Source organism: Perognathus longimembris, chromosome 15 (assembly GCF_023159225.1).
Source record: "Perognathus longimembris pacificus isolate PPM17 chromosome 15, ASM2315922v1, whole genome shotgun sequence".
Lineage (NCBI taxonomy): Eukaryota > Metazoa > Chordata > Mammalia > Rodentia > Heteromyidae > Perognathus > Perognathus longimembris.
Window position 1 is genome coordinate 42,990,571 of NC_063175.1, and position 26,603 is coordinate 43,017,173.

General features: G+C 36.6%; 1 protein-coding gene and 1 long non-coding RNA gene across 2 annotated transcripts in view; one reads left to right on the plus strand and one right to left on the minus strand.

Moving 5' to 3' along the window:
- Positions 1–26,603, plus strand: part of Dcc (DCC netrin 1 receptor) — a 961,067-nt gene that overhangs the window by 53,852 nt on the left and 880,612 nt on the right. The gene's annotated exons all lie outside the window — the stretch shown is intronic.
- On the minus strand, positions 6,074–26,475 carry LOC125364146. The gene is made up of 3 exons (XR_007213422.1): positions 26,346–26,475; positions 7,980–7,985; positions 6,074–6,086 (listed from the first exon to the last, which is right to left on the minus strand). It is a non-coding gene; the product is annotated as an uncharacterized LOC125364146 (long non-coding RNA).

Here is a 26,603-nt window from a genome sequence, read left to right on the forward strand (position 1 = left end):
TATACCAATGTTTTCTTTCTTTGGCCCTGTAAGTTTGACAGAAGGGCAGAGGTGATGATGTTGATGTTGTGCTAAAAACCATTTTGGAGTTCAGGGTTCTAAACTACATTTCCTCATCTTTGAATGAGCTAGGTTAGTGGCTCTCACACTTCGAAGCCAACTGGAAACCTACTGATATGCAAACTTTGAATTGGGAACTCTTAAGGGGTGGAGCATAATCTATTCTGAACCTTGATATTATCTCCTTTTTATACACAAGGAAGTTTGCAGACCATTGGCTCAGATTGTGGAACTAAGGGCATGGTCCTCATGCTGCTCTGTCTAGCTTTGTCAGGAGCTTGTTACAATTCCAAATTCATGCTTCTAAACCAAGACCGATGATTTCAGAATTTCTATGGTTAAATCCCAGAACTGTACATTTCCACAAAGTCTGCAGGAAATTCTAAAATATGTGGAAGTTTTGAGAAAATCACTGTTCTAGAAAAGTGGTTCTCAAAATGAACTGCATGCTAAAATCACCTGAGGGAGGTTTTAAACAATATAGCTGGCTAAGCCCCAGTTGCAGAGCAATTTTCTAGCTTCTAATACACAGCCAAGCTTGAGAATTACTGGACTAGATTATGTTTAAATCCTTGCTGATTCAGTTCCCATGATTTTCCTTTGTATATGTTGTTTCTTAAATGTATATTTTGGCCCTAGCTCTCTGTCTATAGCTTAATTATTAATCCATACTATAATTCTTTTGTGTCATCACAGCCCACTCTGATGGTAAGCATCTAAGAAATCCTCACTGGGTTTTAGAAGACCTTTTAGAAGACTATGAGCTAAAATCAGTAAGACTTAATGCAAATGGGTCTCCATTTCTTTCAAGGTGTCTCTGTCTTTGGGTCACTGTGTTGAATGGCATTAGATTTTTACATTTTATTTCTTCCAATTCTGTTTTGCAATGAATGTGGAATTGTTTGCACTGATGCTTGCATTAAATTTAGTGCTCTAGTCAGCGAGCAACACAGTTTGGAGGATAGGCCCTAGGAATTATTTCTGGAACTTTCCTTGTTCCTTGTTGTAATGATACATGCCAGTGTTAAGCTTAGTCAAATTGACACTGTTGCCCAATAAACTCTTGTTTTCAGGGAAAACTCAAGATCTCTTATCTACAGGTTTTTAACCTAAGGTTTGCCAAGGCAGGGAGCTAAAACACGTGTGGAAGTGAAGGTTTGTCTTAAAAATAGTTAACGAAAAACTTAGAGAGCTGTTGGGCTGTCTGACAGATTGGCAACTCACTTTGAGAAACAGACCGTCCTCTTTCCAATTCCCAGACACAGCCTGAGGGCAAGTCATCAGAAATAAAATAAACAGGAAAACAGGAGAGAGAATAACAGCACTCTAGGACATCTATCAGTGGTGTGAGCCAAGGCTATTGATGCAGTTACACAGACAACAGTTCTTGGTGCTTATTTTCTATTCATCAAGGTTGCCAACCCCAGCTTTGTGAAGACTAACACCACAATTAAAGGCAGACATGTTCTGGGGAGCTTAGTGAATTAGAGATCAAAGCTGAGTATTTTGATGCTTAGATTGAAATTTACTATTGGCTAGGAAAGGGTATATTTATTGCACCTGAAGACAATAGTATTGTTCTACATCCAGCAATTATGGTCACAAAGCTGCTGAGACAAAGCAGCAGGTTGTTTCAGTGAAAGAAAAAAGCCCAAGGCTTTGCCCACAGCATTGCCTAGCTATGGAGGCTCTGGTTTTCGGGGGCTTAGTGTGTGGCGGGCTTTGGAACTATTATCAAAGTGATAAAGGAACTTTTAAGCTATTTCAAGATTGATAAAATGAGACCCTCTCATTCCTTCTGGAAAGCCACAGAAAGTAAAACCAGTCAAATAAAGTTAGGATTTATTTACTAAATGTAGAGCCCACTAACCAGAACACATTTTCTCTGTACAGTTCTATGCAAATGTCATGTCTGGTTTGTAAACCAATCTAACTGGGAATTCTCAGGCTTCTCTACCCACCTAGCAAAATCCAATCTATCCAGGGTCCAGGATTTCTCTTATGATTCTGGAAAATTAGAATCAAAATCAAAATCTCAAATTTTGGCTGCTGTATATCACAGCTCTTCTAAACTCAAAGGTCCTTTGTTGCTGTGTTCTATGCTGTTTTCTTACCTAGATATCTACTTTCTCTTTAATACAATCTATCCACAACTTGGAGTGTTTTTGTTCTTTTTCATTTTTCTCATAGAACATGTAGTATTTCTAGACACATTAATAAATTCACTTAAGTCAGAGAATATCTCCAGGTAGGAAATGTTATGTTGCATTCCATAATCCCTAATGAGGGCAAATCAACTATGGAGAATGACGAGGTCTCTTTTCAATTGTTCTTAGAAAGGAAAAATGGGTCACCTCTGAACTCAGGAATCAGATGATATCATATAACTATAAATACCAGTACTGAGGCTGTAAAATTGTATGTTTCCATGCCAGTTGTGAGCCCTTTCTCAGATTCTCTATGTATTCATCTTTATAAGAAAAATGCAAATAAATGCTACCATATTTGCATGTTATTTCATTTAGCCACACCTATCTGTTTTAGGCAATAAAGTGCTACACAGTCTACTGATTTGTAAATTTTCATCCTGAGCTGATGCCCCTAAAAGATGTGACACACAAGGGTCAGAAGAAGCTAAGACTTCTGGAAAATCAAGGGGAAATAGAGAAAAAAAAATCTTAAAAAATGGAGCACCGTCCATTTTCCCTGACAATTGAGTGACTCACACATGATGATCTTCAGGTCTAGGTTCCTCCTACTCATTCCTCCAAACTTCATTAGTAATCATTCCACAAAGGAAGCCCAGAAGTTAATTAATACATTATTGTTAGTTCTTGAAAGTCACCCATGATTTAATTCTGAGATAGCCTCAGCACCCCCCATTCTTGAGTGGAAAAGGCTATGTGGTTCGATATTAATTCTTGTAGCACTTACAACTCCCATTGGGATTAATATTTAATCAACAGAGTGGTTGCCTTTTTGATTTCATTATGGAAAAGTTTCAATAATACAGAATAGGGCATGATATTGCAATGAATGACAAGCACTATCAAATTTTCATTTAAAATCAGTTAAGTTGAACCAGGCAGCTGTTTCATAACTGATAGGTCATCTCAATTTAATGAACAATAACTGAAAACATGCAAAACAAATGTCTGAGATGAGATGAAGAACAGAAGCACAGCAGGGGACTAACTATTAACACTCTAGTCTGTACAATCCCCAAAGACAGACCTGTGATTTGTTCATTTTCCCTAGCCAACCAGTAGAACAATACCGAACACATAGTGGGTGCTCAATAAAGCCTAATAGTCAATACTGAACTCATAGTGGGCACTCAGGGATTGAATTAATATTAATTGAAAAATTAATTTCCCTCCTTAGGGAGGGAAATGTATACTGTACTTATTGTAGTTCTCTCTTCCTGAGTGGTAATTATCACAAGTAATTGTGTGCTTGTTCTGCTTCTTTTACAACTTTTATGGGAATCTTTCTCAAAGTTAAGCTTGAGCTTATATCTGAATTACCTGGGAGAGCATAAAGCCAAGATTTGTGGGCCCTAGTTCCAGAGTTTCTGATTCAGTATGCTGGTCTAGGGAGCCCAGAATTTATATGTTCTCAGGTGATCTGATGCTCCATTCTAGATAATTCACTAAGAATTATTGGCTTATAGTAGGTATTTATCTACAGATACTATAAGCCAGTAGAAGTTTCTACTTGTTATTTGTGTACAGATGAATTCTTCTCTTGCGCAGGTCCTCCCATATAGAAAACTTTCCAGGGAATTTTTGCTGACTACACAATTTCAACCTGGATAGTTGAGTGTAAATCCATGCTATTGTGGGCTTCAGTGGCTTTGGTCAATAGAGACCCTTCACCATGAAGGGAAACAGGTCACTTTTGCTGTTAGATTATTTTTCTTTATTTCTCCCTTATGGGATGAACTGTAGTTAGGAGTCTGTTCTTGACACATATTCCTTTCCTTGAGGAATCTCACGTTGACTGTTGGTGGTGCTGCCTATAGGATCATGGCTCTATGATTTTTCATGCAGGTAGAAATTGCTAGTATATTAGGAAGTCCTGGTATTGAAACAAGTGAGTAGTATTAACTCTGACCTCTGCATTTGAGTTTATGCAATTCTGTTTTCCCTTGCTTTTAGTTATTCTCATCCCAGACATTCTTCCTTTTATATTCATGCCCCATCGTCCATATTATTATCTTTATTAGCTCTAATATAATCATCATCATTATCATCCCCACCATCATCCATATCATGATTATCACCCTCATTTTGGGATTGTATTCAATGAATTAGTGATAATATGCAATATTGACTTATTTCAGTTTACATGCTGGTCTCCACTATAATTTTCCTGCAAATGTCATAATTTCATTTCTAAACTGAATATTATCCCATGGTGCATCATATATATATCTGTATATATGACATCAATTTCATAAAATATTATATATGTGTATTATTTTATTTTTAACTGCTAACTTATTGTAACTAAATTTATGTTTAACTAATATTCAAGAAAGAAGAATTATATGCTGGTAGATGGTTATGTTAAATAAGCCTAATATTTACTTTAATCCACATAGCCTTCAACTGTTTTCACCTAAACAACTTTTCCCCCTTTTTAAAATTTGACTCATTATCAAGGAAAGAAAAAAAAACTTTATTTCTCACTCCTCAGTGTTTTTCCCCACCATGATCCCTCCAGACTTCCCACCTCATCTCAGGCCCTTCATGGCCTACTTACTACTTTGTGACATCTTGTGCATGGTTATTTCACTTTTAATGTGAATACATTTTGACTCCTCTGTTAGAAAACGTATTCAATTATGTTTTAGTTCATATTGATTCGGCATCTACTCTGCACAAACACATGAGTGTTATATATGCTCTCATAATCTGTGTCTTCTGGAATTTATGCTCTAGTCATGGGACCAAATTGTGCTCAATCCCATTCACTGACCATAAAATAAAAACAAAACTTTATCAGTTAGTGGTGATAGCATCTGAACAATTAATTCTTTGATTTTATTCTAGACTCACATATTGCTTTACAATCATAGGGATTGAGTGCACATTTTTTTTCATAATTACTTAAGTAAAGTGTGCCGTTTTCTTCTTTTGTTTTTTTTGGAGAGTGGAAGACTCATCAACCTGAGATCCAGTGTCATCTTCCATCCCTACCACCTTACTCTCGATTACATGGAACCCCCAATGACCCAATGTTTCTGATCTGTTGCTATAGCCTGAAGCACAATTTTTGAGTCACACTTGGCTCTTCTTGCCAAAAGAATCTCTGCTTCATCTTAAAAGTCCATCTTAAATGCCAAACTTTTGAGAAATTTTCCTAAACATCTTGAAACATATTAATTCTTATTTTTCTGTATTGTCATAACTTAATGTGATTGTGTCAGTTGTATGTGTCTTTTTTTCACTGCAGAGCAATTAATCATGACTGTTATGCTCATTGGACTCTGAGTTATCAGAGGGTAAGGAGCCAGTTATAGTTATATTAATACATCAAGGAGCCAGTTATAGTTATATTAATACATCAAGAAAGTTCTAACACAATATGCCTGCCCCATAATTGCTGAGCTATATATTTATTAAATGAAAAAAATGAATAAATGAGGGGATACAACTGATCTCAAAAGCAATTAGTGACTCTTTATGGGACAAATGAATAGATAGCAAGTACATACAACCTGTAACAAAAGCCATTCTATAAGCTGCTGTTATCATATTTTTTGTGTTGTGATTTATATATATTTGGAAATGACATACTTATTCAATATAGTTCCTTGCTCAACCCAACTAAATGAAGTTAAATCTAAAGGAAAATATGCCTACTTAGGTTTTGGCACATCCCAAAGCAAATATAGAGGTAGCTATAGCAACCTTATTTCAATTGGTAAGGATAGCAAGAATGATTAAAAATAAAGAAATACATTGTGTTAAAAATGGTAACTTAGAAATAAGTAGACATCAAAGAAGTAGGTATGACATCTCTAATATGTTAAAGTTCCTAAAATTTCTTCCAAAGTCATATTTTAAAGACTCAGTCAAAAATCATAAAGTGTTACAAACATATGGGTCAATGTAAATAATCTATGTCACCCCAAAGTGAATAAATTCTAATGTCCCTTGTAGTTCAAGTGAAAATATTATTGTTTAGGTTTGGAAAAGTTCAACAGAACATGAATCATATGCTTTCCAAAAAAGCACTTATAACTCTTGACTACATTTATTTGGTGCTTTGTGTCAGAATTTGCATGATGTAAAAAAAACGATATACATTTCCCCCATTGGTCTACTTTTAAGCATTTATAGCAGCAGCTACTTAGCCATTGACTCAGAGCTTCTTGCTTCTGTAATGCCCAGAACATGTTGACAATCTGACCAATTTATGGCTCTGAACAGAGCTGCCTTTCTCAAGCCAGCTGACAATGTTTATAGGTTATTCACATGCCCAAAGGAAGGTCATACCAAGCTTGCAACTTTCTAATCATTACTGATTTAGCTGACTCAGTCTTTCAAGAATGACATTTACCAAGGAAAGTACAAGTGTTCTTCAATTAAAACTTCATTACATTCCATATTAAGAAGACTAACAACAAAACTGTCCCAGGCTGAAGAGTTTCTAAAGAAAACTATTTCTGTTTTGAAAAACTATCTTTAAGTAATTGAACAAAGGAGTTGCCTGTTTAACAAAGCAGTTAATGATCAATGTTTATAATCAATGTCATCTCTTTCAACATTCTCACCCATCCTTCCCATCTACCCCTCCCCTCACTTTTTGTAATTTGAGTGGATATGCATTGAACTCTTGACTGATTCTCATCTTCTTCTTCTCTTCATTAATCTTCTCCTTTTCCTTGACCTCATTCCATCCCCTTTCAAGTAACTGTTCTTTGTATTTATTTTGTCAAATTTTGACTGCTTTTCTAAGGAATTACACTGTTTGAGTTCTCCCTTGAATCTACCATATTGCAGTTAATTCATTTGTGCACACTTGCATACAACCCAACCTATTTGTGTTTATAAGCTAATTCTGTCTTCCACGTATGAGGGAAAACATGCATCCATCGTCTCTTTGTATTTGACTTACTTCATTTAATTTTTTCAAGTCCTCCCATTTCTTTACAAATGATATAATATTCTGTCTAAAGTCTGAATAACATTTCCTTGTGTGTGTACATATTTGTATATCTATACATATATCATATTTTATCAATCCATTCATGCACTGATGGGGGGCCTGGGCTGCTTCACTACCTTGGATACAGTGAGTAGTACTGCAGTGAACATAGTTATACTGGTGACTTTCCTGGTTTGTAATCTTTTGAGTAAATACTGGATTATAGCAAAGTACTGTGTTTTGTTTTTTTTTAGGAATCTCCATACTGCTTTCCAGAATGTTTGAAGAAGGTTACATTCCCACCAACAGTGTATTAGGGTTCCTTTTTGGCCACATCCTGATCAGTATTTATTGTTTGTTTCCTTGTAATGGCCATTCTAACTGGGGTAGAATGTCAGTATAAAGAATAATATTTCTGATACATCTTTTTGTCATAAGTTCTCAAAGGAAATTCCAATTCATATCACCGTTGCATGCCATAAACTTAAAATGAAATGTTTTTTTGTTTTTATTTTTACCATGGTTACAACTGTCTTCTAGATAGCAAACATATTGCTTGTAAAATAGGCTGGCTGTTGAGGTATTGCATATGCCAGATGGAACATTAGTTTAGAAAGCCTTTTTTGTTTTTGAACTTTCCTATTGCATATTAGATGAAAATAGCCACCTAGTATAAAGGGTGTACATAACAGAGTTAAATATGACCTTAGCAGGGCAGAGTGCTAACTTATTTTGTAATTATTTAAAGTAGATTTTGGAACAAGCACCTGGCCTGGTTCGAGTGATTAGAATATTCCAGTCTTTAGGCAGGAATGCATTTGAGTAGGCAGTGTTCATGTGATGGGCCATGGTAGTCTATTCTGAACTTGCCAAAGTTCACTGTAATAATTAACTTAACCAATTGCATGTATTATTTCTGGCTTCCTCTCTGCTCTCTCCACCTTTTAAACACTGCAGAATCTACAGCACACTGTGACTTGAAATTTTCAAAAGATTATTATTCTACCTCTTTTTTTAAGAGTTGGCTGAAGTCCTAAATGTTTCTACAAAACGGTTTCTTCTTTTTCCCCCTTCTGTAGTTCTTTATATTCTCTTTAAGTTAAATGGGATTTTTTCCCCTATGGCATTTTACAGTTTGAAATAAGTAACTAATGAGACTCATTTCCTAATCTCTTTTCTATAGCATTTCTTTATATACTATATTTATGAGCTGGAATCATCATTAATTAGTTAATGTTTGTAAAGAGTTTGCAAGAATGAATTTGGTGATAATATGGAGAGCAGAGTAAACTTGGGCTGCTAGTGTTAGGAGGAATACTAATGAATGTTAATCAAGAATGCTCACATGGTATCCTTTGTCTTCCAAGGGCTAGAAAGAAACACTAATTAATCATCATCAGTCTATAGGATGATGACTGAAACTTATAATCAGAAGTTCTGTTGCTGAATTACAGGCTAGATGTATGTGTATTTTTTACAGTGAGAGTGATATAAGGCCATATTATTGGGTGGAGGGATTTAACTGGAATGGCATAGTTGATCATATGCGATCATATCTTTGGATACTACACAAAAGTAAAATGAAACATGGAGTGATAACCTATAAATAAATATTAGATCCTGAAGAATTACTCATTGGAAAGAAAGCTTTGCGTGTGAAGATAAAGCACTTCGCTATTTCTCATTGAGCATTTTACATAAACATTTAGTAAACATCTAGTACATTTTTTCTAGTAAATTTTAAGTAATGACTCTGGAAGCAACCCTCCTCCATAAGGATTGATATTGTAATGATGTGTTCCAGGTAGGCCAAATTAGGTAGCACTTTATCCCAGTCTTTTCTTCCTTTGTTCTTGCCTGTGTGGCATTGTCTCCTGATGCAGGTGGCAGAGCCAGATGCTTTGATACCTGCCATCCCCTGGTGCTCACCAATTCTATTATGGTACTTGTGAGCATTCACTCTTTCTGCCATATAGATGTCAGTCCACTCTGGCACCTGTAGAGGTTCTAGAATACTATTCTAAAGAAGCTGATAAACTCCCTCACTTGTGTTAAACCTCATAGAAGGAGTGTACTAGATAATATATCCTAAAGATCCAATGACCAGAAGACATGGAAACATTTTTCAAAGGCAGCAGCTTAGTTGATGACTTGTGAATTTGGTTTGGCATTCATTTCATTTCTTAAAACTATTTTTTTCTATTCTGTGTATTATTCATTTGATTTCATGGATGATAGGGCAAAGGATATAAAACAGAAAATTCTGCAGGAAAGATTAACTAAGTAGGGCCAAGGGGCAGAACAATGTCTCGGTAGATATTTTGTCCCTGGTGTTCAAAGCACACTGGTCTCTAAATAATGCATCTGCTGCTAATTCAATAGCACATTTCACATTTGAAAATCTTCTGGAGCAGCCACTTGATGCCAACCCTGTGTTTATGAAAGCAGGCCTCCTTGAATGTGTATCTGATGACTTCACTGTGCACTGCAATCTGAAACATTATTTGGAATTCTGTGTGTCACTACACATTACATGGTTTTTAGTCATGGACAATTAGTAAGTGTTGACCCTCACTGTGATTTGCACTGTATTTCATGGGCTTAGAATGACCACTTTCAGGAAGAACAGAAGTATATTCTAGCAGAGCAGATATTCTGATGATGGAGCATTTTCTCTAACTTTCAGACATATGATATGGGATCGTGAAAAAAAAAGAACATCCAATAATGTATGAACATATCAAAGAAAAATATGATGTCATTATCATTTCTGTAAATATGGAGGTATAATTTTTAAAATGGCAATTATGTTCATAGGATTTGAGTTTTTTATTTTTTTAAGATTTATTTGTCAAAGTGATGTACAGAGAGGTTACAGTTTCATACATTAGGCATTGGATACATTTCTTTTTTTAAGTTTTTATTATAAAACTGATGTACAGAGAGGTTACAGTTTCATACGTTAGGCATTGGATATATTTCTTGTACTGTTTATTACCTCCTCCCTCCTTCCCACCATCTCTCCCCCCATGAGTTGTTCGTTTGGTTTACATCAAACAGTTTTGCAAGTATTGCTTTTGTAGACGTTTGTCTTTTTATCCTGTGTTTTGAAGAATTAGGAAATGCAGGATACTTTCTCAAGTTCAGGTTGACTTCTTTTAAGATAGTAGGTCAGTACCACGGACAGCGGCTATTGTCCTAGATGGTGAACATTTAATGCTCAACTTGAATGAGAATGTAGAATAAATAATGACTGTGTCTGTTTCTTCTGCCAGAGTGAACACTATTGTGTCATGAAACATACTTAAATAACACTTTTGTAGCTATGGATTTGGTGAAGGGAGGAATGTTGCCCAACACAGGTCAAGAAAGAAAACCTGTGATAATTCTATTAGTTTTACATAATGTAGAAGTAGTAAGAAGTAACTGCCCCTAATCCTTACAAATGAATAGATTTCTACTTCAGCCAATAGTGGCATTGTCAGAATTTATTCACTAAAGCTATACCAGCACTATTGCTTATTGACGACTTTAGATCTTTCCACAGCCCAATACAGCTCTTTTATACACTGCCATTCTGATTACAGTAAACATTTAAAGATTAGAAAGGTGTTATGTAATTCTGTCATATCTTATCTCTCTCTTACAACTTGCATGTTTGCAAACTTCACATGGTCTTGTGAAATTTAACTAAAACATAAGTCGTGTTGTATAGTTTCCTATTGATATCCACTCTCCAAAGCCTCTAAAATCATTATGAGAGTGACTTAGTGTAGAAATACACCTAAGTGGACATACTGTGCTATACAAATGTCTGAACTCATGATTATTTTTTTCCTTTTGTACATCTATATGTACTTACATTTAATGTCATATTTTCCCCTCATTTTTATGTTAATGTTTTGATTGGGATTCCTTCCAGCCATTGAGAAATCACCATGTCTCTTGAGTTCTCCTACTAGATTGTAAACCCTGATTACTGTGTTCATTTCCAAATATCATTTCCACTATTTTTTTTCCTTTAGGAACATTTAGGGGCAGAGTTATTGGTACCTCAGCTGGGGGTTGATTACTAGCAACCAACTATTTTTACTCCATTGTTGTTGTTATCTAAATTCTCCGAAACTGGTACTGATCAGTCCTGCAGCCATCCTACAGTCAGGGCTACTTCCAACCTGATATTAAGAGAAACATGATTGGGACTTTGAAGTTGAAACGCTTTTGTTAGGCTAGTGGGTGAGAGTTAACTAACGGTGACACAATGAAAAAGGGGGGAACAATATAAAGTAATAGGTATCTTATAAGAGAAAAATGTGTATCTAGTATATGATCAGTTGTCTAGATCAAAAATATTTTGTCCCCATAATTCAATTTGAAATAATCTAGTTATACTCTTTCTTGTTGTTAATTTTCTGATTATATATATATATATATATATTATTCACTGCTTTGTAAAACCCTTCTAAAATAGGAATATTCTTTAATTAATTTAACTTTGAAGGTGTTCTTTCTGCTATATTGAAAAGGGAAGTAAGTCTTTGGGATAGAAATTCTTTACCATTTGGTATTCCCTCCCTCTGGAGCAATATTGGCTGAGAGGTTGAGTGGTGGCATGTGTGGTGATTTGTTCTGAATGCAAAAGAAAGGGTTGGTTGGAGTTTGTTTTTTTCCAAGAAAAATTGTAAATGTAGAATTTTCCACTCTATCTGGATGTTTTTCATTTTCTTTTTCTTTTTTAAGGAGAGTTACAGAGTAAAAAAAAATATTAGGATGAGGACCAGGGTTGTCCTTAGCCACTTTATCCCACATAACCCTACTATACAGTACATTTGAGTAGGAAACTTGCTTAATAAGTGGTGAGTGAGTTACTACATTGAATGCACACATTTCAAGGTAGTCTCCAAATCAATCCATGCTAAATTTATAGAAACAAATATTCTCCAGTTCTAGTCTAGTAATTTTATTCTGTATATTGCTTTCTTCTTTTCATCTTTTCATGCCAAATTTACCAAGTTTACATATGTAGGCTGTTGACATGAATAATCAGTGACATGAATAATCAGTGACATGAATAATAATAAAATTATTTCTAGCTTATTTTTCTTCTTGTCTTTCTTTATTCAGCACCACTTATGGTTTTCTATTCTCTTAATTTTACTGTGGTTAGGGCTTAAATCTAACTGGCTAATTCAAGCAAATTTTGTTCTTATTTGAAAATCTTTCCTTTTTTATGAGAAACTAAGCCTTCTGACTTACAAAAATACATTGTACATCCAGTTAAACTATGACAAGTGTATAAATGACTTTAGCCTTGTTAAAAATCACATATTCACATGTGATATGTAACAATAATTTAGATCATCTTTGTTTCAAAATCTAGAGATACATTTTATACCTGAAATGAAATTTGATTCAGTGCCATTGATTTACATATCAAAGTAGATAAAAGACATTTAATTTTCTTTAGAATATATTTTCCGAGGGAAACACTTTCAAAGAGAAGCTTTTCCTTCAATTTTCTTTGAAAGCATCTGCAACAACAAATGTATAATCCAAAGTGCATGAAGAATTATGAACTGAAATTATAAATTTAGAATTTCACTTTAGAAGTATGAGATATGTTTTTATGAGCTCCCTCCAGTAATTTAATTCCTGGTGTGGACCATAAAACAACTGGTGCTTGTAAATTAATTTATGTATAATTACACCCCAGGTTCTCTAGCCCTGAGTTCAGATGCAGAAGTTGACTGCACAATGATGTGGTTTAGATGGATAGTTTGCTATTTAGTATTTTTCTCTGAAGCATCAGGCATCAATAACTCCAGAGAATTCTATATGTGCCATGTCATACAATCTTAAAACAAACACAATTTTATCCTGTAAGCATTTTTTTAGCTTAGCTGATCATCACAGCCAGAATTGGATTTCTATTCATTTTTAAAATGCATTTTGTAATGGATTTGTAAAATTTCTTGTAAGAAATCATTTCATTTGAAAGTATTTATAGGACAGAGAAAATGATTTGTGTGGGTGTGGGACTGCTATTTATTTACATCAAGCTGGATAACAATTTGATCCTCCTGAGATGATTCTAAAAGCAGCTCACCTTTGTCCCATTAAGGTTAAATGAGTGCCCTTGGCAATAGCCCTAGAGGCAATCTTGACTTCCTACCAGCACAAAACAGTTCTTGCTATAGAGAGAAATATTTTGGTTCATTCTTTCAGGAAAAGTTGCCAAAACAACAACAACAAAAAATACATTCTACACACAACTGCAGTTTTCTGCATTCCCTGCACTGTTGGACTATATCATGCCTTTTATTTATATTATACTTCCCCTCATCATAGATGATAGTTTCAAATGAGCAAAAAAGCACATGGGCAAGTAACCTAGTATGATGGTGCAAGGGATGCTAAACTCTTGAGAATAAGACTGGGCTTTAAATGAGGCTAACTGGCCTTGACTTGAAAAGTGAATATCATACTGAGCCATATGAAATTTCTGATATGCAATACTCTTTTATTAACTTACAAAAAATGAAATTTCATGTAGTTTGAGTTAATACTTCCACATATATTATTTTCCGCAAAAAGGCCACCTGCCTATGGTTGAAGGCACATTAGATTTAGAGCTTGTGGCTTGGGTCTGTGTCCTGGTGATACTACTTGCCTGTTGGATGACCTTTGTGAATTCATTAGAGTTGGGACAGTGACACATGGGAGCAAAGATAAATCTAATTCACAGAGATTTAGTGGTATGGTTTTTTTTAAATTTTTCAGTTAAACTACATAGAGCAACTTCTCTGTGGTAGGGATGTAAAGGTTCAACACCCCAATGTATTAATAACTAATGAGCAGTTCAGATGCAACTATGTCTCAACTATGTCTCTATTGCTAATTATCACTAAGACTTTAACAAGAGGGAAGGCAAAGCACTGTTTTCTTTGTTTTCCAAACAGAGAAAATGAAAGTCAGGGAAGCTAACAAAAAGTAATGAAGCAGCAGATACCACCCAGTGCCAGGAGTGTTCAGTCTCGGATATTGTTCCCCTTTGCAGGGTACCCTCTGCAACCTCAGAGATTTGAGGTCTAGATCCATTTCATCACAGCAGCATCAGCAATCTATCTCCATCTGCCCCAAACCTGGCACTGAGAGGTCTCAACATTGGCTTGCAACATCTGGGGGATGCTTTGACTAGTTTTGTTTCCTGAAGACAGGAGGATGGATATTCTCGTATACCTGGATTACCTTTCACATATGATTCTATCCCAAGGTGGTCCAAGGGTACTCTTGCTAGGATTAGTAGCTATGCAAACATTACTCATTAATTTATTCATTATAGTAAGCAAAGTACTAAAGATTATGGATCCAGTGTCAAATTGTCTATGTTGCACTGTACATTAGTCAAAGCTTTTGGGGCAACCTGCTGGGCACTAGTGTCTCTTGCATCAGTTGAATGGGTATAAGAGCCTACCACATTGGTTCACATCACCCTGTTTCTGGGGGGAATTGTGTTTGAGAGTGAAACTTTTCACAAATAATTTTAGGAGGTCTGATTTATTCAGACTTAAATTACAAGTAGACTTGCATTTGTGAATAAGCATCTCCATCCTTAACATTAAATTTATTAAACATTATTTTGAATAACACATAGATTCTGACTTTAAGTGAGTATATTATTTGACATTTACCATCTCTACTGCTTTCAGTGGGCCTTGATAAGCATGTCTAATTTGTTTAGAAACTTTGAATTTCTATTCTGAATGATCATCTTCTTTGCTTCTGGGCTTTAAAATGATATATACAATGATTACTAGAGGAAATTGACAGAGTACTCAGGGATATTCATGCAGAGTATAATCTTACATGAAAACCTCATCTTAAGGTAATTTTTAAGGAAGCTTTCCTGTATGTATGAGAGACAAAAAAAAATTCAGGCACTAATTTTTTCAGTACTACCTACCTCTTTTCTTTTTCTAGCCATGTCCAGATGATTAAGACATTAATAAAAGAATAACATGGAATAACATTAAGTTGTGTAAAACTACTTTGATATCAATTTTTTATCTTTCTGTGTATCTATTATCCATCATGTCTTCTGATTTTAAGTTTGTGTAGAGAGAGATCTGCCATTATTTATGCCAAATGTTATTGAAAAGTTTTATTGTTTTCTTGGCATTTGCATATGGGATACTTATTTATTTTTGTTACTCATTTTGACAAAATTTATTGATTCAGCTATGCATATGGTGTTGCATCTTGTTAAAGGAGAGAGAAAATGATGCTCTTCTTTATAAGATGCTAATGTAAAGTCACCCTTAGAAGCTTTATGAGAAAGTACTTCTGCGTTTTTATATCATTTGTTTTTAGAAAAGTACTCTTGTAGGTTATAATTACATAATAATGCATAATGTATTTGTGCACATCCATCCATAAGGAATAGCTGGTAGGACAATGATCCTCAAATGGAATAATTTGTCTTTATGTACCACCCTGTGTATGTGTCACCGGGCTTAAAAGTATCCATTTGTGTTTATCACATACCTTTTATCCATTAGATACAGGAAAGTACTGACAATATGCCTGATGTTTAAATGCTTTTCTCTGCCTTGAAATGGACTTGAAATGACTTCTCTTTCCCTTTTGCCTTTAACCCGTCTCCATTGACCTGCTGCTCATTAGCACAGAATTCCCTCTTTACCCCAGGCCCTCAAATGGTCAGAGTAGATGGACAAGCTTCCTTTATTCATGAGGTCAGTAAGATTCTCCTCCTATTATCTCTAGCAGGAGAACAGAGTAGTAAGTTACCTGTGTAGGTAGTTAGGTGAAAAAACAAACAACAACACAAGATCTCAGGACCCCATCACATAGCCTACGAGTCTATGAGATTCATGTCAGCTGGTGAATCTTCATATGTTATGGTCATAGGAGCCTGAATGACTTATGAGTCGTTAGGGAATTCTGTATTCATTTTTATTAACTTTAATTATAGGAGCACTATAAAATTTTCTCATTCTGTGTTGCGTGAAAAATGCAAAAGTTAATTGCTCCTGACACTTAATTGGTTTATGCTTCTCCCTAACACAATCTTGTACTGCAAGAGACGGGAAAAACTAGTTGGCATGTTTCTGCGATTTCAGAGGATTATACACCAAAAAATTAGTCTTTTTGTTAGTTCTAACACTGAATTACAAATGCAGTTTTAGAAGTGCGGGTAGAGAAATAAAATCTGTGAGTCTACGTTCTCCATATGCTAAAAGACTGACAAGGGTTTCCCTGAACATTTACTATGCCTTTGACAGACTGACTGCGAATTTCCCATTATCATCATACAGGTTGAATAATGACATATAATTTATACTTGGGGAACATGCCAGGCTGTTTACGTCCTTGGTGTAAGCCATCTGTACCCTTCCTAACCTTTCCACATATTTTTTTCAAACATCATCTCATCTGGCATGCAAAAGCATAAGGTTGCTGGCTCTTACTATTAATACATGGTGGCTTGAGGATGCTGGGTTTTTCAGGAGGAAAGAGCACTTCTCATTGCAGGAATGGTGAGATGCTCTGGACAGCATCCATTTCCTGCGATGTGTTCCAAGCTCTAAGTGAGAAAATCACTAGAACACTACAAGAAAAAGCGTTGCTAATTTCTATGTGACACACTTATGAAGCAAGGACACATAAATGCAATGCAGACAACATACAAGTATTTCAGTATGCCAAAATGAAGGTGACAGACAAAAACAGCACCCACCCCAGGAAACTGTAATCCAGAGATGAAGGTGGCCCTATGTGACAGCTAAGTACAGATCAGCCTAGGAAATGCTTGAGGCTGAGAGCACACAGAGGGAGTGGAGTGAGAATTGCCATGGAGGGAAACGATTTGGCGGTGCTATGTTCTTGCCCCATGGTAAAGCAGAGCTGGGCTGACAGAGTGAGCAAAGGTCTTTGAGATGTAGAGCGTGGCTTGAGAAGACACAGCAGGGCTGTAGCACATCTAATAGGCATCATATAATTTGTGCTTCCTTTCAGGATTTTCAGAACTCTGGAAAAATCTGTCTGTCTGCCTGTCTGTCTGTCTATCCATCTATCATCTATCTATCAAACCCTAAATGGATTGAGTGCTTTTTTTAATCCACTAGTACTGAAATCCCTAGAACTGAAAAATCAACAAGTGACCAAGAAAGTTGTGAAAGGCGAAGTCCACTTATCCAAGCCTATTTTATTTATGAAAGACTCCTGGGTTAGCAATCATAGTACTGCAAGGTAAAGGAAGAAGAGACATATCCTAAACTCATTTGCATGAGTTGTTCAATAAAGACAAGCAAGTCACTAATATCCTCAGAGGATGTAGCTCTCTATCTATACTTAGTGAAAGTTCCTGAATCTCACACATAAAATTTTAAGTAATACTAGGCATGTAGTTCATGGTCCTCTTCCCTCAGAGTGTCAAGACCACAGTTAGAAATGTTACTGTCCAGGAGAGATCTTTCTGCATGAATAAGATATGGAAATTATGTAAAACAGTCAAGCCAAGTGCTTGACTTGTGCTGACAATCAAGGGATAGGGTACTGACACCTAGCCCATTTGGCTGTTGCCTAGAGACCTCACCTGCAGAGCAAAACAACCGTTGCTTGTTGCTGATATTCTTCTTTCAATCTTCTACCATATCAACCATCATTCTTTCCTCCAAACCATAATCCCTTTATACTTTATATATGATTCAACTATCTTGCTACTCTTCGGGTCTAATAGTCCCATTTCTCGAATGTGTAGGAACTGTTGTATGTTCTTATCTCTGTAAATAAAATACACATTCCTAGGTGTGACTCTATCCCTTATGATGGTACTTTGGAATACTTCCTTAAGAATGAATTTTAAGAATACTTAAATTCAAGATTTTCTCATTTAGATAATAAACTGCAACAGACACACACATATGTAAAATGCTAGAACATAGACATGGCCAAATTACCACGTGAACAATGTTAAACACGAGGAACATAGGATACATAGAAAAACTTGAAGAAGACAATGTCTTAGAAGATGTTAAGGATTTTATTTAGTGACAAGATATAAACACTATTCATAGGAAAAGGGACCTAAAATAAGACCCGAAGGTAGAGTGAAGTCAGTGAACATCATAGAGTAGGCCAAGAGCTAAAAATGACTTTTAATGAGGACTGGATTCAGAGAGAAGAGGAGTAGAAGCTGGTATGGATAGAATAAATGCGACATAGATGGGTTAAAGCAAGTTCAGCGTAAATTCTCTGTCAGATTCATCCATGAATTACAAGCTCCTAAATTAGTGAGTTTGAGGATTCTGAATTACATTTGCTACTATTGTATTGAATGGAGACACTACCTTGCAACATCTACGCTATGATGAGTCATGAGGGCAAAGCACAAGGATATTTTTCAATTGTGTAATGAAAGTCCTAAGCCACATCTGGGGAATTTGATACATAAGATCTGGTCAATTGCTCCAAAGAAAGCACACAGAAGTAGTAATGACTAGTTAAGGAAAGATTTAATCCAAGTGGCCACTTTGGGAAGACAGGAACTAAGCATTTCAGCTAATCTTCCCAATACTGACATGAGTTTTAGTTTATAACTAGGTCTGGTTGACCATCATCTTATTTCTGGTTCTGCAAGATGGCCCCTGAGATGTCCTTACTGTTAGAAGGGACAGTCTGTTTCTCATGCGATGATTGCTCCTGCTAGGGGTGACCTCTTTATGGGGTGATCTGTCTACCCAGCTCTGTTTTTCCTGGTTTGTGTTTACATAGCTTTTAAGCAGTCTGTAACAAGACATTGTAAAGCTTGACAGTTGATTCCTCAGTTACTCTTATCTTTGCACCTTCGGCCTTGAAGGGGATGAGATAGGCTAGTATTCAGCAGGTTTTAGACTGACAGTCCTTGAATGATTAACATGCCTATGTGAAGAGTTGGACCAAGAGTCTGAGCTAGGAGTCTGACCCAAAATAAAGGAGACAGATGCCAAATGGATGCAGGCTTATCAGGATTTCATTCTGCTTTTAATTACCTGGTAGACCCAGGTAAGGAGTTTGCTTTTTAGCAAAAGCAGCTTTTAAGTACTTGCTATAAATGTACTTTGTGCAGTTTGAATTTCATGTGACTGGGAGCTCCTGGAACTTTTCAGCTGAAATGATGAAGCAGGAGTCTGAAAAGAAAGGAGAAGGTAGATATTCTGAAGAATGACATGGACAGGCATTGCAGACACACAATCCAGGTAGGCGGACAGTGCTGTCTGTCTTTCTACTGGTCAGGGACAGTGAATCACAAGTCTGGTTACAGTCCTCCTGTCAGTGCTAATAACTATGACAAGTGGTTCTTGTAGCCTGTCCTTCAGAAGCCCCTTCCCAGAATCCACCTGCCAAAAGTCTCTTTGTAACAATCCCTGACTTTCTGCTCTTCTGACCAGTTTCAACTGTCTGGAGAGATAGAGTTCTTTGAGCTGAGTGTTGCATTTGCTACATATCCTTGAAGTCAACGTTGACATGGACTTGAGAGGGATTCAGCTAGTCTTGGCACTCCAGGCATGTAGAATTTGTTTTGAAAAGTTACCAAGTGGTTCAGACCCAAGAAATATGTCCCATGGATTCCTCAGCCTGGGGGTCCAGTGAGATTTTGAAAAACAGAAGAGGATGAGCCACAGGATGGTAAAAAAAATAACAAAAAACAAGACCAACAAAACCAAACAAACCTGTTTGTATTATTTTCTATTTAGCTATGTGGTGGCTTTTTCTCAGCTTCCAAATACCAAATAGCCACTTAGACTCTTTGTCAGATTCTTTCATGCACCTTTGCCTACCTCAAACCTCATTAATTATTAATGCTCTCATGAGAACCTACCATCCCTGGGAAAGCCATATTACTTTTCAAAGCTTTATGAAATGCCTTCTCCTAATCAGTTGGAATTGTGTTTTTTTAATACAGATAGCTTCATTAAAAAAAAAAACTTTGAGGAATGAAATGCGCAGTAAAAGTCTTTATTTTTCTACTGTTGTTTATCTATCAGGATGTATAGCAGCATGTACATTTTTTATTTGAATCTTGGTTTTGCTTTGTAAAACCAAGGAATAAACACAATTTTTATTTGAATCTTGGTTTTGCTTTGTAAACTTGAAGTAAGGAATAAACACAAAAGAGCAAATTAATAAATGAGCGGGCACAAATTCCAAATGGATGTTTGATTTCAATTCTTTAAGGCCACGTCAAAGTGATTGATTAGCTAATCTGAGAAAACAAATCACGTCACGATGTTTATGGTTGTTAACTCTATCCTGCTATGTTTGCTTTGAAAGCGATGAAGAAATAGTTCTACTCCTATCACAGGTAAAACATGTTTGCACAGCTTTGGGTGTTTTAATTCAATAATACCACATCAGTACTGTCTGCTCTGGTTTACTGAGTCAGTTGCCAAGAATATGGCCTAAGTTGGTGACTAACATTTCCCTTGCACCCTCCTTTATCATACTTCATCTGCAAGATGATATTTGGGATGTCTAGAGATAATTGTAGAGTGAGGGAAAAGCTCATGCTTGCTAAAATTATTCATACTCTTTCCAGGATAACTGAAAAGCCATTATTAACACATGCACAATCCACGGGCAAGTGCTCTGTGGCAGTGGAGGAAAATGGCTGCGGGCTGACGATAAGGGAACCGATGAGCTGGGTTAATTAACTAGAACAACTCGGATATCCTATCAAATGAAGTATGTGGAAAAGTTAGAAATGAGTCCAAGGCAGTCAGTCAGGATGTAAAGGCAAAGTGGTCATCAGCCTGTGCCAGGCTTGTTTGTCATCACAGAATTTTCAAAGTATGTTTGGAGGATCTGCCCATATGGTAGCAGAACCTTTTATTTGAAGATCTAGGATAGGTACAACAGAAGTGAAGCCTGAGGGGTTAAGTTTCTTCTTAATTTATTCAAGAAGCGGGGTTAGAAATTGAAAAACTCATCATATTATATAAGCTCCTTTTCCTGTACATGTAGATTCATCCACTCATTTCCTCAGATGATTAGAAATATCATTCTTGTTGTGGATTGGGCCCTTTATTCAATACTGTGGGGGAAAGGAAGGGCATATGTCGTAGTCTTCTTTGTAAGTTCAAATGTTCATAGGGGAAGAAGGCAGGGTCGTGCAAATATCACATGCAGGGGACTCTTGGCTATGTTCACAAGTGCAGAAACCCAGTGCTACATGACTCCATTAGAGAAAGATCTGCTTCCAGATCAGGAAGGTCATCACAGATGATGGTGTTTGAGGAAGGGATTCTGAGTGGATCTGGCCACTGGGTCATAAAACATGTGGGTCTTGAAGCCACTGCCTCAGGAGCCTCAGGACCACAGTGTGTGAACCGCCCCCCCCCCCCATGGGAACACAGGATTAGCTGTAGGATGGCTCCTCCTTCATATTCTTTTATGATGATTTTCCTGTTTTCAAGAAATAAATGATTTTTCCCCCAAATGGATGGGATGATAAAACAAATTCAGGCACAACAAATGACAGTTGACTTCTGTTTGTACATATGCACCATGAGTCATTTGGAAGTCAAATTCTGTGTGTGTCTTCAGCTGCTGTGGCTTATGACATTAATGGGAAAGAGTTTCTTTGAAAGGGGAAAAAAGAGGAATGCACAGCAGGGGAGTAAAATTGAAGTTTACTTTGAGCCTTTATCACATTTCTTGAATTGAGTTACATCCGGAACTACTTTTGTCATCTTTAAAAAAATACACAGACTTTGTGAAGACAGCAATACAGTGGTGACTTAAAAACAAGACACTGGCAATGCTGAAAATGGAACTTTTTTTTTCCCCTCTGAGACACTGCCTTTCCCCTCCAATCCAATCTAGTGTCGAAGACCAAAATTTGTTTCCTGCATTCCATTTCTGTAAAGTCAAAGACTTGCTTGCTGATGGTAAAACTTGAGCAGAGTCTTGCTCAGGCCCTTGTACGTTTTTATGAAGCTTCATGGCTATACAAATGCAATTAATTTATTCATCTTCTAATTGGATTCAAGCAACATTGGATCCTCTTATAGACCAAAATGCCCTTAATATTCCACATTATATTGAAGGCTACTTTTTATTTAGTATTCACTGTGTATCAAATACTTTGCTTACTTTGCATAATTCTTATTACCGCCCCTTGAAAACTGTACCAATGTACAGAATAGGCCCTTGCCTGTGTCCTTAGACTAGGAACAAAGCAGGGACTACAATGAACTAATGAACATCCTTCTGAAGTTTATTCTCCCAACTACTAGACCATGTTTCTCCTTACTCAATTCAATCTGTTACTTCTTTCCCCTAAGGAGAAGCATGGATATCAAACCACAAAAGCCAGGCATTACTGTAGGTATGTTAGGCTATCTACAATGAGTTTACAGTGGTGTAAGATAATTTTCCTCCCATCGTTTCCCGAGATGTGGATTACATGCGTCAACTCACATAAATGTAACTGACAGTAGAGTTAGATTGGACTTTGAATTCCTCCCGTCTAGTATGAAGTAGTCCTGTCCTGCTTAGCTTCCTACATCAGGCAAGGTCTCACATCTTCAAGATAGCATGACCATAAACTGGACCTTGAATTTGAATTTAAATCTCCAAGTAGAAAGATCTTATTTTTGATCTTATCCTTTTTAAATTGTTCAAAGCCACAAACGAGTTATCCCTGTTCACCTATAACGAGACTAGATGGTTGGGAAAATTTAAGTTTGAAGTAGATACTCCTGTTGGAATTCAGGCCCAGCCAATCAGTGTCATTGTCAAGCAATATTCTTTTGAATTTTTGTTATTTTTTTCTTATACATTTTCTAATTCTTCCCCATTTTTTCCTCCAAAACTTTGGTTAGTGTTGATAACTCATATCAGAACCTGAATATCTCTCTGTAGCTTTAATGAACTATTTGCTATGTTGGAAAAATATAATGTACTGCCAAGACTCATACAATTGTGGTGTTACTTGTTGATTCTCTACCAGAGAAATGCTGGTGAAACATGAAGACAATTGTGTCTAGTTTGATGTGTCTTCCCTTCCTGCTTCTTCTATAACTCTCAGAGCCCTGGTTGTTGAGTCTGCTGAGCTCAATGACGTCCTTGCCTGGACAGATCCCTTTCATAAGCCATAGCTGATGCTGACCTGCTTCCCTGAAGTTGATACATTTTTGTTGCTCCCCTGAATATGCACCATGTCAATCATTCTGCCTGGGCTGGCCTCAAACTGTGTTTCTCCCATTTTCAGCCTCCAAGATACTAGGATTAGAGGAGCAACTGCCATCTAGCTCTGACTGTTCTATATGAAGATTCAGAGAATGTGTCTACTCCGTTAGTGCAAAGAAAGTACAAAAGAATTTTCATTATGTCATAAGATTAGCAAAAACTGTAACAAAGCTGTTTATCCCAATTAAGAGGGAAATTCAAACTTTATAGCAGACAAGAAATAATGGTCTAGGGCTGAAGGGAGATGCATTTGAGTACAAAGAAAATTTATGTTTTAACAGGGAGGATTGGAGCCAAACAAAAATAAATTGTACACCTGCTTTTAGAGTTTAATAAATGATTTAATCAAATGTGCTTTTAATTGGACCAATTACTGTTGTAAATTATTATTGTCATCATTAGTGTTATTGTTAGCAAACTAGTTCAGAGTATGAATTTGGTAGTAGGTATTTTGTGTGAGAACAGAGGAAGCCATGGTAATTACAATTTTTTTAATCTTTATTTCACTGAAATAAAGCACTAAACAAATAAACAGAAGGTTCTGGCTCAGCAGGTAAATTAATCCCAGGACATTTTTCTTAACCCCTGGAAACACTTGTGTGACAAAAAGCTTGTGATGGAACAATGGGAAATTAGCATTGTAACTAGTAAACTTACCTTTGATAAACTTTCTTTGAAATACCTCTTGTCTGAATTGCTAATATTGCCCAAGACAAAATTTTGCCTTCACCCAGGCTTTACCTTCCATTGTTATAATCCTCACCTTGGATTTGGCATGTCAATTCTTCTAGATCAACATTCCAATGCCTTTCTGGAATATATCTCTATCTCTATCCATATCAATTTATATGTGTGTGTGCATGCGTGTGTGTGTGTGTGTGTGTGTGTGTGTGTGTATGTATAAGACAGAAAAGTGTCTGATTTTTACCTGTGTCCTTAAGGTGTGTTTGAGGGCTCATTTCATGAGTCCTAGCAAACTAATATGCATAGTACTTTATATACATTATTTCCCTTAAGCTTCTCATCATCTGATAAGCTGTCGTTATTATGTGTTTGACAATGAGGAAAATGAGGCTCAGTCAGTTAAATATGTTGCTGAAAAGCAAATGGCTAGAATGAAGAAGGTGAGATTCAGTCTGAGGTGTGTCTGAGGTGTGTGTGTGTGTGTGTGTGTGTGTGTGTGTGTGTGCGTTTGTGGCTTTCTATTACATATTACCCTTGAATTTTCTAAAACAACTCAACTGCTTTAAGGGACACTAAAGCTTTCCTTATTTTTATGTTACATAAGACCATATTAATGAATTTTTCTCTATTTTTTAAAATGTAATTGATGAGGCCTTGTGAAAATTTCCCTTGCAAGCAAGTGACGTTATTATAGCCTCCTTTGTATTTCTTGTTTGTAGGTCTGCAAAACATATCTCCCTGGAAGTTTCTGCTGGTTATTTTTTGATAAATAAAGCATAGAATAACTCACAGAAAAGCTATGTTCTTAAAGCTCTACTTAGCGCCTCCTGTCATCCCGTCAGAATAGCAGTCATTCAGACTGAGCCCCCATGACAAATCTTGATTAACTCCCAACCAACACAGTGCGGCATTTCTTTATAACTAATAATGCTTATAGTTATGCTGGGAATCAAAAAGCAATTAAAACCTGGTTCTTGCTCTTAAGAGGCTTACCAAGAAGGAAGAACAGATTTTGCATGAGCAAGTCAAAGGTGAGTAGGTGACTGGAGCTAGAGAGAACAGAAGGCTTTTTGAGCTAGGCCTGGAAGGATCAGCAGGATTTGAGAGATAGATGAGGTATGCATAATTATTTAGAAAGAAGGTAGAAGCTGCTCAGAATGTGAAGCAGATTATGAGAGCACAAAGTGTGCGTCAAATACACATGGAACGCAAGTTGTAGATGAAACAAAAATGAGCTTAGACCAGGTTGAACATGAGGAGAGCTTTATGAGACCCCAACAGAAGCAGCTCAACATTTATCTTCCTGAAAGAGGGAACTCAAGGCAGATTTTAGGCAAGAAGTAAAAGGAATCTGTTTCTTAAAAACACACAGTGCAGAGGGGAGAGAAAGTATGTGGATGTCGCATGTTCAGAAGTAGAGCCTAAAATGGCCAATGGGTGATGAGATGTGGGGAAAAGAGACTCAGTGTTTTTGCCTAAGGTACCTAAGCAGGTGCTGATCCTATTGGCTGAGGAAGAGAGAGGTAGAGACCTTGAGTGAGTCCAGTGGATGACGGATGTAGCTGGATGCCTTGGAATAGCAGAAGGCATCATAGGATGATAGTTCATTTCTTCATTATTGTATCTCCAATCTATACAGCCCTTGGTAAAGAGAAGCCATGCAAAACCTCTGCAAGAGAATCCAGTTTCTGTCTGATACTTCCCAGTTCTGTGATTTTTTTCAGTAGGGAACTTCTAGCTGGAGTAAAACACTGTTGTTCAGAAAGAAAACAATGCTGAAGAAGTTCACAGAATGATTTCAGCAATGGAGTGAAACATTCCCAGTAATAAGTCTTTCTATCTAGGAAAATCCTAGTCTACAATTTCCAACACAGTGCTGCCCCTGGACACGTAACAAATATATGCTATCCAATTTTTTGTCATCTTCTTTTTTCCCCCTTGTTTTGAACTCAGGGCCCAGGTGCTGTCCCCGAGCTTTTTTTACGCAAGGCTCTACTATTTGAGCCACAGCTCCATGGGTTCCTGCTTTTTTCTGCCCAGGATGGCTTTGAACTATGATCCTCAGATCTTAGCATCCTGAGTAGCTAGGAATACAGGCATGAGCCACTAGCCATAACTTCTGGTCATCTTTTAATACCCAAGTTCTTTTGGGAATGCACAAATTCCTTCATAGGTTTGACTACAGTGAGTACTGTAGGTTTATCCCCCACGACTAGAGACGTGAGCTAATCAAAAGATGGGCAAGTATTAATATCTAGTATATGAAGACATTACTATTTGCCATTAATACACTAGACACTGGCTTTCAAAATGTGGTTCTAGATCAGCATTCTAGATCATTATCAACAGACAGCTTATTAGATATTAAATCAAGGAACCTTGAACCTATGAAATCAATGCTTCTAGAGTTAGGACCCAGGAAACTGCACTTTTACCAGTTCACCAAGTAA